This window comes from Anomalospiza imberbis, chromosome 1, assembly GCF_031753505.1.
Source record: "Anomalospiza imberbis isolate Cuckoo-Finch-1a 21T00152 chromosome 1, ASM3175350v1, whole genome shotgun sequence".
Classification (NCBI taxonomy): Eukaryota; Metazoa; Chordata; class Aves; order Passeriformes; family Viduidae; genus Anomalospiza; species Anomalospiza imberbis.
In genome coordinates, this window is record NC_089681.1 from 60,121,153 (window position 1) to 60,136,096 (window position 14,944).

Sequence of the window (14,944 nt, forward strand, 5' to 3'; positions counted from 1 at the left end):
TCTTCCTCCCTCTCTTTTTTTCACTTGGGCAAAGCTCTCAGCCAATACCTGAAGAGGTTAGACATACCCTCTCTGGCATCTCTGCTCAAAATTTGCTTTTCCCATGCTGAAGTACAAATCATTCTCATCTGACATCACCTAAACTCAATGGATGAGCAGGAATGCCTGTTTTTTCCCTCTTTCACTCTTGTCTTATCTTCCCAGCACACATCATCAGCTGTAACCCATTTTGCCTACCTGATACTTCTTGTCCACTATGTAGACACAGAGGGCATGAGGTGATGTCTAATTAATTACCTTTGAATATTTTGTTAGTACAAAGCCCAGCACACTAAGTTCCTAGGAGTTGGTACAATTTAAACAATAAAAATAAATAACCACATAGGAAGAAATGCCAGGTTGGAGTTAGGGGTGTTTCAAGCCCATTGCACTTCCATTTCCTTGAGCTAAAAAGGTTTTGAGCCATGTTTTTTGCTACTAGGACAATTAAGAAATTAGCGATTTAAAAAGAATCCCAAAGGTTATTTGCTAAACTTTATGGTGGAAGCAGAAACAATATCCTGAAGCTGAAACTCATCCTGTCCCCCGATTAGGATGGCACACTCACACATTTCTTCTGCTCCCTAGGACAAGGTCTGCCCTGCAAAGGTCTGACAAGGGGCTAGGGACCAGGGCTAATAGTCTCAGAAAGGTCTGCTGGGAGATCATCCTACTCCTGCTTGCCCAGTTCTTGCAAATGGTTTTATGGGGAAAAATTGTTCCTCATTTTCCTACAAAGGACTAGGAGTGAAGTCTCCCAGTGTGATGATCCGTGAGCTAACTTCTCCCTGAGGACAGTCTAACTGGAGTAAAAAAATCTGTCTGGCTGCTAGATGAACAAAGCCTCCAAAGCTGTTTTCTCTCCCTGGGAGACAGGAAGTTTAATTGTTCTTAACCATATAAAAACATAAATGAAAAAGCCCAAACCCATATTTATACTGATATTTCTTTGGCTCCTCAAAGAAATGATAGTTAAAGAAAACTTTGCCCTATAGGAAGTGGACAGATGATTCAAAATGTAATAGGATTATTTTTATTTTGGCACTTTACAGCCACAAGGTGTCATTCCTTACTCACAAGAAGAGCTAGTGGCTGGTATACTGCTCTCGAGCAGAGCTGAAGCGAAGTTTATGGCTCCTCCAGGAGCAAGAGCAGTTAGGGAAAAAGAGAATGAAAAGCCAGTAAATGCAAAGGACAAGCATAAAACTCAACTGCAAAATCTTCTCCTTTCACCTTGTAAGGAGATCACATACATGCTTGGTAATATTAGATACACAGCTCTCCTGAATAGCTAATGGATTAAATCAAAACTAAATGCCATTGTTATTTTCCTGCAGTATTTCAGTTTTGATGAGATATATTAAAAAGTTGCACTCTCCTCAACACGTTTCTATTTAATGAAGATGTGAAAAAGATCAGCAAAAAACAAGAAAGCTTTAGAGACACATCCAAAAACATTTAACACTTCAGAATAACAAGTGACAGAAGAAAAAAACAGTGACAAAAAAGGAAAAGTCAGGCTTTCAAAAAACTCAGCATTTACATGTCTGTTAAATAGCCAGATTTTTCAACTGTGCTTCAGTAATGAAACACCTTCTTGCCAACTGATGCTTTATAAACAGCATTTCTGTCCTCAGAAATACTAGCAGAGCACTAACAGTCCAGCTGAAATACAGCAAAGACATTTTTCCCCTTTACCATAGCTAATGGGCATTGAATTCCCTCTGGGTTCCTCGGGTGAACTCCATGTGCTCTGAGCGGCAGTTCAGCATTCAAGTACCGACACTGAGTGCTAGCAGGAGAGAATAGCACTGATTTGCCAAGGAGGAAAAACACAAATTACATGGCACGTGTAATTTAGTGGCATTCTGAACTGTCTCTTTCAGTACTGCTATATTTTTTTCCCCTGTGAGTAAGATTGTGTCTGAATATGTATGAATTTATGTTCCATGGTGTCATATTAGGGAGGAGGAAGGCATTTTGGTCCTCCTGTAGGGATTTCTTACACATTTGGAAAAAGCTGTAAAGGGGAGAAAATTTTTTTCTGTCCAGTCTGCAGTAAAAGAGTCTCTTAGTGCATTCACACTCTGAAAATCAATTAAAGATGTTTGTGTGTTTTCACTTGAGTAAGTATCTCCTGATCTTAGTTAATCTTAAGTGCTTTTCATGCCTCTTTGCACCCCTCTGCAGCACTGGCGGCCATCAGCTCTGCAGGCTTCATTGCCGTGGGTTCCCCCATGTGACAGAGCCACCAGATAGAGCAAGCTGTCACTTAGAGCGTCAGCTGATGGCCACACGGTCACACAGGCGCAGCCGGAGCCTGGAGCTTGTCAGCACGACCCTCGATTTCTAGCGTCATTCCAGCTTAAGGTGGAAGAAAGCCAGCTCAGCTGCTGGAGACTTGACTGAGCTGGCAGCTCAGGGAAACACTTTCTCGTTCAAATCAAGCCTATTTCATGGGGAAATCATTGTTACACAGGAAAACATTGCAAGCTCTGTGAAAGGTCTCTAGGGAGAAGCTGCACTTCACCAGGGAATTAGCATAAACTAGGTGGGTCATCCAAAGGAATAAGAAGCAAATGATAATTTAATGCCCTTGGAAAAAAAGGGGAGGAGGATCCTAAGTCTGGTGAAGCAGGGAGTCGCTTCAGGAGAGGTTACTTTGTGTAAGTACTAGAGGAAACTGAAAAGACTTCACTGGGCAGCTTCCATCCCCTGGGGTGAGCATCTCCTGCTGTCTCACAGCTCAGCAGCTTTGGCACATTCTGCACTCAGAGCGCTGGCATGTGTTGCATTAAATACATTGGCAGATATTGCATCTCCCCAAACTAACTGGTGTATGCTGTGTGCTCGTCGCCAGGCTCGTCCCTTGTGCAGCAAGGACATCTGGCACATTTTCCCTAACACAAAAGCAAAAGTTTTATGGCTGAACATCCTTGTTTTGGAAATAACAGCATTGCGGGGGCCTAATTCCTTTGCTGGGAAAGGAAATGAGTCGATTGGGTGTGTGCAGCTGGGAAGAGTGAGGAGGAGTGAAGCCTTTGTGTTTGTGGCAGTTTTTTCCCTCTTTTTGCTGAATCATGGCTAAATGCTTAAATCCAACAATACAGGACAGCATGGGACAAAATCTGAAGATCCCTCTTAGGTGCAGGTAGAACATAAAAAGGTCTGCCAAAGGTCTAACTGTTTGTTCACCCTGTAACTGTAACTGTGTGTTCGCCCTGAGATGATGACAACACACATTTTGCTGTTTATTAAAGAACATTAATTTCAGACGCTGTCTGATGTAAAACTGGAAATAGATACAGTTACTTCCAAGGTAACAGTAATAAACTGAAGATTCACAGAGCTCCTGGTTTCCTGGGAAATGTGCCTACAACGCTGCCCTTGGAAGGGAGCAGTCAGCCTGATTTGTGTCAGATTGTTCGTGCTCAGCAAGGGGCGAAAGGGCTGTACCTCTCATCAGGAACCCCTCAGAACTCCCTGGCGAGGCATAAAGCAATTGTGGCTGGCACATGGAGTGGAGGAAAGCTGGATCTCCTCAACAGTTTCAAAACATTAGTGGGTTTTTTTCTGTCATCCACCTCTGCCCCAAAGGAATGGGTTTCTTTTCCTCAAACCCCGTCATTTGGGTGTCCTGCCATTGCTGCTGCAGATCTCAAGAGTCCTGCTGATTTCTCTGCCGGGACTCTGACAGTGCTGAGGTGAATGCTAAATTAGCTCTTCAACTTCTATTTTCACCCAAAACCACAGTTTCCCACCTCTGCTTCCTCCCAGCCCTATCTGCAAATATTGCAGTATGCATATTTTACTGCATACTCGTGTATAGGATATTTTTAACCAGGTTATTTCCATCTCTCATTCTCCTTATTTTGGTTTCAACTTATTTCAAGTGCTACAATTGAAAGAGAGGTAGGAAACCCCCTATATCCATATGTCTGCTTGCAGCACAAGAAGCATCACTGCCAGCTTCATGTGTCCTTGAACTGAGCTGGTCAGCTGGGCTCTGCTCCAGTGCCTGGGGACGTTGGCAGGGTCAGCACAGCCTCTCAGTCTCTACAGACCCCTCTCTCTGCTGCCAGGCTCATTTCAGCTCCTAGCTGTAATCTGCCTGTACACCCATCAGAAACACAACCATGCTCACTGAACAACTTAATGCAAGTTTTCTGACAAAGGTTTTCAGCTTCTGTTACACTGAATGCAAATGAATGTGTGTAACACTGATCAAGGTTTCCTGTTATGAAGCTGCTTGGGAATAAGGGAACTCACTTGTCTACCCAGATAAGTTCAGCTGTGTGGGAGACTGAATAAAGCCATGCCATGTATAGAAATAGATTATATATTGTCTGGTAATATATAAACCCAGATTCTTGTAACTTTCAAAAAGCCTACGGCAACATTTATTTAAAACTATTTTAAAGATAGAAAAACAATGCCAGGAGCCTCTGTGTGAATATCAAAATGAAGAGCCCTTTCTTAAGAGTAGGCCAAAAAAAAAAAAAAAATAAAAAAGCAAGCAAATAACCAAAGTAATCAACTAATCAACTAGATTGGTGGTAGACTACAGTCCTGCCTAGGAAAGAATTCTAACTGCCTGTGTCACTTGGTGTCTCACCAAGCAAACCCTCTCTTCTCTCTGTGCCAATTGAGACAACAGCCTAGCTGTTTGAAATCAGAGAGCAATGGAATTTTCCAAAGCACAAAATTTAATGGGTTGTTACAAAACAAAAATAATTTTTGACCTCTTGCTGAAGAATGGGGGGCTAATGCTTTCTATCAGCAGAGAGCTGTTAATGCGTTGAAAAGATGATGCTGATTCCTTGATGGAGGCACGAATGAATTAGAATGAGGGAAGGAAAATTGTCATCTTGTACTGAGCACCTCATAATTTTGCTGTCAGTTGAAGAGCTAAGATTACTGCTAGGAGCAGATAATACAGTGAAAGGAAGCAAAAACATCAAGTTGCAGGGGAAAAAAAAAGTGTGTGTGTGCAGTGAGGCAGGAAAGGAAGAAAGGGTAATAAAAACCTGTTCGGAACACTACATTAACCACTTAGGGGCAGACTGAAGGCTGCTAAATGGATCCTTTCTGTTGAAGTGAAGATGAAAAAAATTGGAGAGCTCATCTCTGACACTGCTTTATTTTATTGCACATAATCAAAATAATCTGATATATTTTTTGTTTTGAAAAATGGCGTTACAGAAAATGACAGCTAAAGTTGGTGACTGGGAAAAATGCTTCCAAAATTTCTAATGAAATTCATTATTCCACTGGGGAGGTAACCATTAATTGTTTTCAAAGATCATTTGAGCACTTGAACTTGATGAGAACTGGTGTTCCTATGCCAAAAGCAAACTTCAGGCTGATTGTGAAATAAGTTGTTCTTGTTGTACTAGTTTGTTATGTAAATTGTCCAGAGGGGGAACAGAAATAATACCATTTGACCTATACTGCTGACAGAAAAACATAGTTTGCAAACCATGAATATTACAGCCATTCATACTGTTTTCTATTTGCAATCTTTATGTCCTGCCTTAAATAATGTGGTCTTGTTTCTGCTCCCCTGACTCGGAGGCATCTGTAATTGAGATCAAAATGTGGGCTGGAGATTAGAAACTGCAAATAGTTATTCATAAACCTGTGCTTTGCAGATCACTGATTACATTCTGGAGAACTATGTGGGTAATTCTTTCATAATAGCAAATGCATTCAGTTAGTGTGTGGTCTTTCCAGTGGTGATTTGAGATCAGAGAAATGGCAGTGGTCTAAAGCATTCACAGCAAGTTAAAAGACGATATGTGATTTTTCTGGAGCATCTGCTCTTTATGAGTCTGATCTCAATATCATGATATACTGATTTGTTTTTGATGTGGATCTTCTCATCTGGATTCCAGTACAGCCCTGCAAAGAGTTTTAACATCCTGGTTTGTGTGTTAGCCCTGGTGGGCAGCTCAGGCCCACACAGCTGCTTGCTTACTCCTACCACGGGTTGAGGGAGAGAATAGGAAGGGCAAAGTGAGAAAATGTATGGCTTGAGATAAACAGAGTTTAATAAGTAAAAAGGGAAGGAAACTAAAAAAGAAATAAAGAAAAAAGAAACACCCCACAAACACACACGCACACACACAATAACAATAACAAAAAAAAAAAAAAAAAAAAAAAAAAAAAAACCACCCAAGAAAGACAACTGATGCAAGAAATAGCAACTGCTGTCCTTGAGCCAACTAGTGCCAGTCCCCAAACAACAGTGGCCCTGGCTAACTCCTCCCCAGCTTTTATTGCTGATCATTATGTTGTATGGTATGGGATGTCCCTTTTGTCACAGAGGTTAGCTGTGACCCCTGTCTGTCCCCTCCATACCTCCTGGCCACCCCCAGCCCACTCATTGGTGCATCAATGTGAGAAGTAAAAGCAGCTTTGACACTGTGTAAGCACTGCTCAGCAGTAGCTAACACATACCCATGTTATTATCAACACAATTTTCATCAAAACCCTAAAAGATAGCACCATATATGCTGCCAAGAAAATTAACTCTGCCACAGCCAAAACCAGTACAAACCAGTCAAGTGACTATGAAATGTGGGAATAGGGTGAGCAGAAACATATTAGGCTGTTTCTGCAGATGGCATTCTGTGGAAATTCAAGGTAGACCTTGAGGAGGTCCTTCCTCAACCTCCTCATATTTGTGGCTTATCTCAGGAATTTTACAAGTGTTTTTCCTTCTACTGTTCCCAAAGTGTTCCCTTGGTGCTGCTGGCTTCAGGTCACTGCCTCTGTGGCAAAATGTCCAGCAATTTCATGGTACTGGAGAAGTTCTCTGAGCACCCTTCCCCACGCAAGGGAGGAGAGACTAAGCATGCTTAGGCTTAGTGCAAATTCCAGAAATAAACTGTGCCAGGAACCCCTCTCAGCCCTGGAAAGCAAATATTGCATTAAAAAGCTGCTCCTGGATTTGAGCTGTCAAGTGCCAGCTAGCAAACAACTCTCCATCACTGCATAGTGAGTAAGGTGCTCCACGGACCCTTTGAAGGCTAAGGGAGCTCATTAGCACAGACACAAGCCCCCACATGCTCATCATTCTTATCACCCAGCAACACAGTCATAGAATGGTTTGGGTTGGATGATACCTTAAAGATCATCTAGTTCAACCCCCTGCAATGGGCAGAGATACCACCCACTTGACCAAGTTGCTCAAAGCCTCATCCAGTCTGGCCTTGGACACTTACAGGGATGGAGCATCCACAGCTTCTCTGGGCAAGCTGTTTCAGTGCCTCACCACCCTCACAGTAAAGAATTCCTTCCTAATATCTGATCTAAACCTACCCTCTGTCTGTTTAAAACCACTGCCCCTTATCCCACTACATGTCCACTACATGCCTTTGTAAAGGTCCCCCCGCTCTGTGGCTTTCCTGTAAGCTCTCTTTAGGTACTGAAAGGCTCCTATATGGTGACCCTGGAGCCTTCACTTCTCCAGCTTGAACAGCCCCAATCTCTCAGCCTGTCTTCATAGCAGAGATGCTCTAGCACTCTAATCATCATCATGGTCACTCCAACAGGTCCAGACCTTTTCTATGTTGGGGATCCCAGAGCTGGTGTCAGTACTCATCACTGGGCCATTCAGTTTATTAATAGAAAAACAGCCTTTCTCTTCACACATGTGGTGTGGCCATGTTTCTCCTGCTTTTTTAAAGCTACTGATGTAAATTTTACCTCTTTTTTTTTTTTTTTTTTTTTTTGCTGGTAGGCAGAGCACCTAATTGGGATGTGAAGTAATACCTTCAGTCATTGGTAGACTTCCTTGCAGTACCCTGAGGGCCACCATAAATGGCAAGAATTGTTTCTTGCCCATTTCACAAACCAAAACCTCTCAAAACATTTGGTTCAGTAGTGGCATCAGTCCCCAAATACCAGCCCTCTTAGGAATTAAAATAGGGCTTGAAATTAATAGCCTAAAGATACCATTTTTCACTGAGACTGAAATGGCCATATGTGGAAGCAAACCTACTCAGAGGAACATATGTGTGTACGCTGATGAAAGGAGGTTGTGTGTGTTGGTGATAATCCTATTGCACAGGATTTTTTTTCAGGCTTGAAGAGTGATGATTTGAATATGAAAAAATAGCACTTTTAAAAATAATTTTCTCCAAGTCATTGATGAAGTATATCCATCCAGAAAACCTGATGCGACCTCAGCTTTACTGTGTTAGTCAACTCTTATGTTAATATCCTGTTATGGCCAGACCCGGAAATGGAAATCTCATTTTGCCAGTAAATTCCTATTACATTGCAATGCCACATCTGATGCTGTTTTATATTAGAAACTAGGACATTCTTGGAGTTTGTTCACATTGCTTTCCCTGCTTGCTGATTTCCCTACATTTTATTTGTAAAATTTTCATAAGCTGTCCAGAGATGGCCAGTGTTCCTCGTTTTATTATACAAAATATGTAGGACAACTCGAGCACTCTGGAAATGGCAAGGAAAGCTCTAGGAAGATCTCATCTTCACATAGAGTTCTCATGAATCTAGAGATAACTGTGGATTTTCAAGGTGGGTGCAAAGATGAGTGCAAAAAAAAAAAAAAATAGTCTCCTCACACAGTACTGTACCAAGCTGAGCAATTTTCCAGTCTGTGAAAAAGACCAACACAATTTTAGTTAAGAACACCATTCTGCAAGAGTTCTGTAAATGGTTTACCAACATAAGTGTGCAGACATTCTCAGACTATACTGTGCAATCTCCTCCATGGGAAGCAGCTTGTGCAAAGGGAGAAGTACCATACCAAATATTACCGCTACAGGACACATCAGAGTTCAGGTCTAGTGTGTGAAAGGAGACTCCTGCATGTTCTAGGCACATCCCAAACTTTTCCTAAAAATGGCTGCAATTCAAAAGATTGATAGCTCAGTGTACCTAGAGAGCTTGTTTTGCACTTAAAATTCCCATGTAATTGCTGCCAGTGCTCTCTTTAGTCACTATACATTCCACTTCTTCTGGTCCCAAAGCAGTATAGTGTCAGAACCCAGAATGTCCCTTGGACACTCTTGGATGTTCCGTGCCCAGGTAAAAAGCATCTGAGACCCTGGAATACAGCCACAGACCCCTGTGACTTTGAACCTGATCCATGGAACAATTTACCAACCTTGCAGGAAGAACAAGAAATCACAAAAGTTTAGATATTATAGTAGAAGTAGTCACAAAGTGAAAGGAAGAATTTTTGAGTGCTGTACAGGGGGGTTTTAGGCCTTGTACAGAGGGGTCTGAGTTTTGTACATGGGGGTCAGAAGTTCTAAGATGGAGGGACTTGGGTGTGCCCTGTCCTCTTTCCTTCTTCTTCCTAACCTCCATGTTCTTGGTGATGGCATTCACAGATTGGTTTAGAGTAGAAAGTCACTGTTCAATATAGGTGATGGGCATTGGGGGAAAACTGTAAACATCTAATACGTAATATATGCTATAAAAGAGGGCACCAGCCCCCTAGGCGGTGGAGTGTGCCCTTTCCTGACTGCTGAACAGACCGCAGCGCAGTCGCTCGGGGAGAAATCTTTTAGATAACATACAATAAACTACCTTGAGACCGGACGGCTGAAGACTACTGAGTCTTTCTTTGGAGACACGGGTTGGAGAAGAGACTTTTCCACATTTCCGAGCCACCCCAACCAGGGGTGAGGCCCGACAAAACAACAACATTCCTACAACTGGCCTCCCTGGGAGGGCGGTGGCGAGAAGCCAATTAGCCAGACGACCTCCACCTTTCCGGCTCACCCCAAACAGGGGTGAGTTCCTACCGTATAGTCCAAGATAACTTTTCCTACACATTTCTCACCCTTTTCCCCCTGTCTCTCAGGCTATCACAGTGTGAGCTGGAGAGTTATGTCTCACCATTTAGGCTTAGCATGCTCTTTTAAAGGCTTTTGACATACCATATGGTCAATGACCTCGCCAGAATCTGCTGCTTCTGAGAATGCTTTTTGAGATTTAAAGAACATATTTTTTGCAGCAGAGGTTGCTAGGTTGAATGGAAGGTATTGATGGAAGGACTGTTAGTAGTTTCTGCAGGGGAAGAAGTAAGAATACTAACGTCAGAGAGAGAAGCTCAAACTACTAAAAAGGAGAATCATGCTTAATTTGAAATTTAGGTCAGAACTACTTCAGATTTATTTTTATACAGGTTCATTTCATTCTCTTCATTGCTAGAAAGAAAATCTGTCTTCTTCAGTTACCTGAGCCAGTACAAATTATGTCTGTGGAGTTTCACCACCTCGATTACAGGTACTAGTTAATATCACAGGGCTGGAAACCAATCAGTGAGTGTTGATTGATTAAGCTGGAGTCAATGGTAAGAAAAAGAGGCTTCCCAAGACATCTGATATCTCCAGTAGAGGAGAGATGAGATTTCACATACCCTAAAGATGGTGGAGCTTGCCTTAGTGACATGAGATCCAAGTAGCTGCAATGCTCACGTACCTGTTTTAAATGCTTTAAAATGTTAAGTTTCCATTCAGTATCTTGCTCAGTGTATTCCACATGTTAGTAATGCCTTGCACAGAACAGAGAAAAACAGGATGCCAGTATAGACTGTTCATTTAGGAATGATCTGCTTTTGCCCCTACTTCAGCATCTCAAGTTATAGAAATTCTAAGTGTCTAAGTGTGATGGGATATGCAAAGGATTATGTTTTCATGAGAGAGAGCTAAGTAGCAGAAGCAAATGAGCTCTTTAGCGACAACGATCTTGGTTTTACACAAATATGCCTGCTAAAATTATTAGAAGCAAGAGGAATATGGAAGTAGATGATAAAATAATCATAGAATCATTTAGATTGGAAAAGACCTCAAAGATCATCAAGTCCAACTGTTAATGCAGTACTGCCCAGTCCACCACTAAATCATGTCCATAAATGCCACAATTACATGTCTTTTAAATACCTCCAGGGAGGATGACTCCATCACTTCCCTGGGCAGTCTGTTCCAATGCTTGACAACCCTTTCAGTGAAGGAATTTTACTTAATCTTCAGTCTAAACATCCTCTCTGATGAAGACAGGCTTCAGCTGTCACATCACCCACCAGTTTCTCCTCTTCTTAAAACCAATCTGCTCAGCAGGTACATTCCCTAGTTGCCTCCCTTGCCAACCATGTCTTCCACACACTCCAGGACCCTCCTAGACTATTTTTTTCTTAGCTGTGTTTCCAGCAGACATCTGGTAAGTTGAAGTCTGCCACAAGTACAAGGTCCAGTGATTGTGAGACTTCTCCCAGCTGCTTACAGAATATTTCATCTGCCTTCTCATCCTGGTTGTATGGTCTACAACAGGCTCCCACCAGGACATCTGCCTAGTTGATCTTCCCCCTGATTCTTATCCACAAACACTCAGCCCTATCACCATCACTAAGCTCCAGACAATCAAAACACTCACCAACATACAGGGCTACCCCATTACCTCTCCTTCCTTGCCTATTCCTTCTGAAGGGTTTGCAGCCATCCATTGCAGCACTCCAGTTGTACAAGTCATCCCACCATATTTCTGTGGTGGAAATTTGTCACAGTTTTCTTGCTGCACTGTGGATTCCGGTTCCTCCGGTTTATTGTGTGTGCTGCATGCAGTGGTGTAGATGCACCTCAGCTGGGTTACTGGTCCTGCCACCTTCCTGGAAGGAGAAGCCCTATATCCTACCTGACTATTGCAGACACTTTTGTGGTTTCTAACATATCAATGACCCTTGCATGGATCTCCATCCTCTCTCTCCACTGACACAGCAGTCAAGGACCTTGCTAGTGCTCTGTCCCTCACACACTGGCATGCTCCTCCCAGACTTATCTCCAGTGAGCCTGTTTTTATCTCTTTCCCCCTCCAAACACAGTGGAGTAAGCAGAATTTTTCTGAATAGATTTTTTAATTTTAAGAGTTTCATGAGGCATCAACTGCTCTATGTAATTCTCTTCTTAACACTACCATAAAAGTATGCCTTATCAAAACATACATCTTTGCTGCTGCATTTATATTCACCCCATTTAAAATTGAGACAAAATACTTTTTTTTGACTGCAAGGTACTGAAATAATCATGGGAGCATACAGAGGAAAGGGTTTGAAAAGACTCTGTCACAGATAACAACAGGAGACTATTTACAAAGTCTGTCATTTCCTTTACCAAACTAGGACTGATGTAGGACACACATTTCTCCCTATGAATTTTGTCTCAACTGGTGAAATGCAAAGAAGGCATCCAATAATCCAGCAATATAAGACATATTTATCATTGTGCAATCAGCTACCTACTTGTTTTCTGCTCTTTTCCTAACTAAAGGTTCATGTCAAAAGATCCCTAAGTCCTGGACTATCTACAGGTTTCCAAACATCCGGGATCAATATGAGGGTCCTAAATATCACACTTAATGTTATCACCACACATATAAAATGAACAGAAAGATATATATTGGGTAAAAATTTTAACAAACAAACAACTGGAGAGATCCCAAATCTGAAAGTGCTATAAATTCTTTTTAGGCTGAGTGGAAATAAATCTGGCATGAACGTGTACATTTCATGAACAACTGGGCTCAGAAATAATTGGAAGCATGTGTCTTAATTGTGCTTCATATACTTCCATAGAGTGGCAGATTAGCTGCCTTTTGGTCTTCAAAATGCCCAAAATAATTGCAGTGATTGAAAAGAAATACTTCCTTAAATAACACTGCTCTAGGAAATGCCTGGCTGGCTAGTACTGTGGTACATGAGACAGTATGGCCCTGTTCTGTCTGCCTTCAACCAAGGCAGGAAACAGAATCTCTGGGATTGCACAGCCATAGCTGGGAAAGAGTTCACCCCTTCAAATCTGTTAGAAATGCAACTGGCAAACCTGGGTCGTTTATACCTACAATTATTTTTTATGAGACATTCTGTCTTTCACGGGATGTTCCAAGCTTTTACTCCATGCTGCGAGGCAGCTTTGCAAATCAGATTGGATCACCTGGTTTCTCCCACCTTGATGCAGCAGGATGACTCCAGGGTGTAACCTGAATGTCAGTCTGACACCTGCTGTTAGCACCTGAAATCTTTTCACTGGCTTCAGCATGATCATTCAATTGATAATTTCCTGATGCTGATAGCATCATTCTACTGATTCTCAGGAAAAAAAAAATAAATTCTTCAGTGCTGAAGCCATTATACAAGGGCCAGAGAAGTTGCTAGGGAGGACATGTAACACTATAAATACCCTGCCTTATAACAGTGTGCACGGCTTGGCAACAACTCATATTGACACCTGCCTTATCTGCAGGAGATGACAGGATTTAGGCTGAGAAGGAGGACAAGGGCAGCAGACAGGCAGGGAAACAGGAATTTCCTATACTGTACGTCAGTACAGCTTGTGAGGTGTCATGATAATAAAGACCTGCAAGAGGTGGAGTCAAAAGTCCGCCAAAAGTTACCTTGTGCAATTAATTGTTAATTTGATGCATACAGGCTGCAGTTTTGAGGACATTTCCCCTCCACAGCCCTTTCTCTGTCAATGTCTCGCTGATCAATTACTTCTGAAGCTCTTAGTTCCTCCTTCCCTGCTCTGTTACTGTCAGTTAAATACAAGCTCTGAATGCTGCAACATTCCCTGCAGCCATCTAACCCACACACAATCCAGCCCACTACTCTTGTCAGCATTTCTGTCATGCCCGGAACTACAACAACTTGAGCAGCCTTTAGAGAAAAAGTATCCTCAACAAAACCACATGCATCCCATTCTTTTGACAGACAAATCAGTTATCCTTTGAAAGACTTCTAAAATTACTTCAAAGAGCTTCAGCTCTGGCAGAAGACCATGCAACATCTTTCCATCTCCATGCACCTGCTGCACGTGTGATACACAACATTGCAGTGCTACTGCATTGCCACAACTACCTTAAAGCAGATTATGTTGAGGTGGGAGCCAGTCTCTTCTACTGTGCCTACGGTGAGAGTACTAAAGGAAATGTCTTAAGCTGAGACAGGGGAGATCCAGATTAGATATTAGAACAAAATTTCCATTGTTAAGATGGTCAGATTTCAGAATAGGCTGGCCAGGGACGTGGTGGTGTCACCATCCCTTGAGGTGTTTAAGAGGCATCTGGATCTGGTGCTGGATGATGTGGTTTCACGGTTTAGGGGTTTCAGTGGTACTGCTGGGCTGACAAGTGGGCTTGATGATCTTAAAGGTCTCTTTCTACCCTGATGATTCTATGATTCTGCTGGAGTGGGATCCTAACTAGGGCACCTGCCTTATGATAATTTGCATCAGTGCCCCTAAAGTGAGGTTATGAGGCCCTGCAAACATAGCCAGGACTGCTTGGGAGCAGCCAGGGCATGAAGCGCACCTGAGAGTTAGGGGAATGCCACTGAGATCAGACAGGAAACACATCTGCATCTGCTTCTGTTGTTGCAGTTTAAATTGGGCACCTCCTCAGATGTGCCAATGTGCTTCTATTGGCAGGCAAGGAGGAATAAAAAACAATAAAAATTTGGCTACTGAAATGACAAAAATCCCTTTCTTCCCCTTTCACTAATTCAGGTTACGAGAGAGTAAAACAATTTCTCACAATGGCACAACAAGGAAAGTGGCAAACAGCCACAAGTGGACACGGATGACTTGCCATAGGGGGCTGAACTTCTTCAAGCATCCCTGCCACTGGGAAAGATGCCAGTGACACCTGCATCCCTGCTGAACTGACTAGGGAGAGTAAGGGTCAACAGAAAAGGATGAAAATCACACCTTCTTACAAAGCCAGCAAACTCTCCACGGTGAGGCTTTGCCTGTACACTGTGGAGAAGAGTCTCTGGAGACTCAGGGATCTCTGGGATGGTGGTCCAGTCCTCTCTGCACTGGGACATGGACCTCTGGGATTACAAACACCCTTGTATTGACAGGCCAGACTG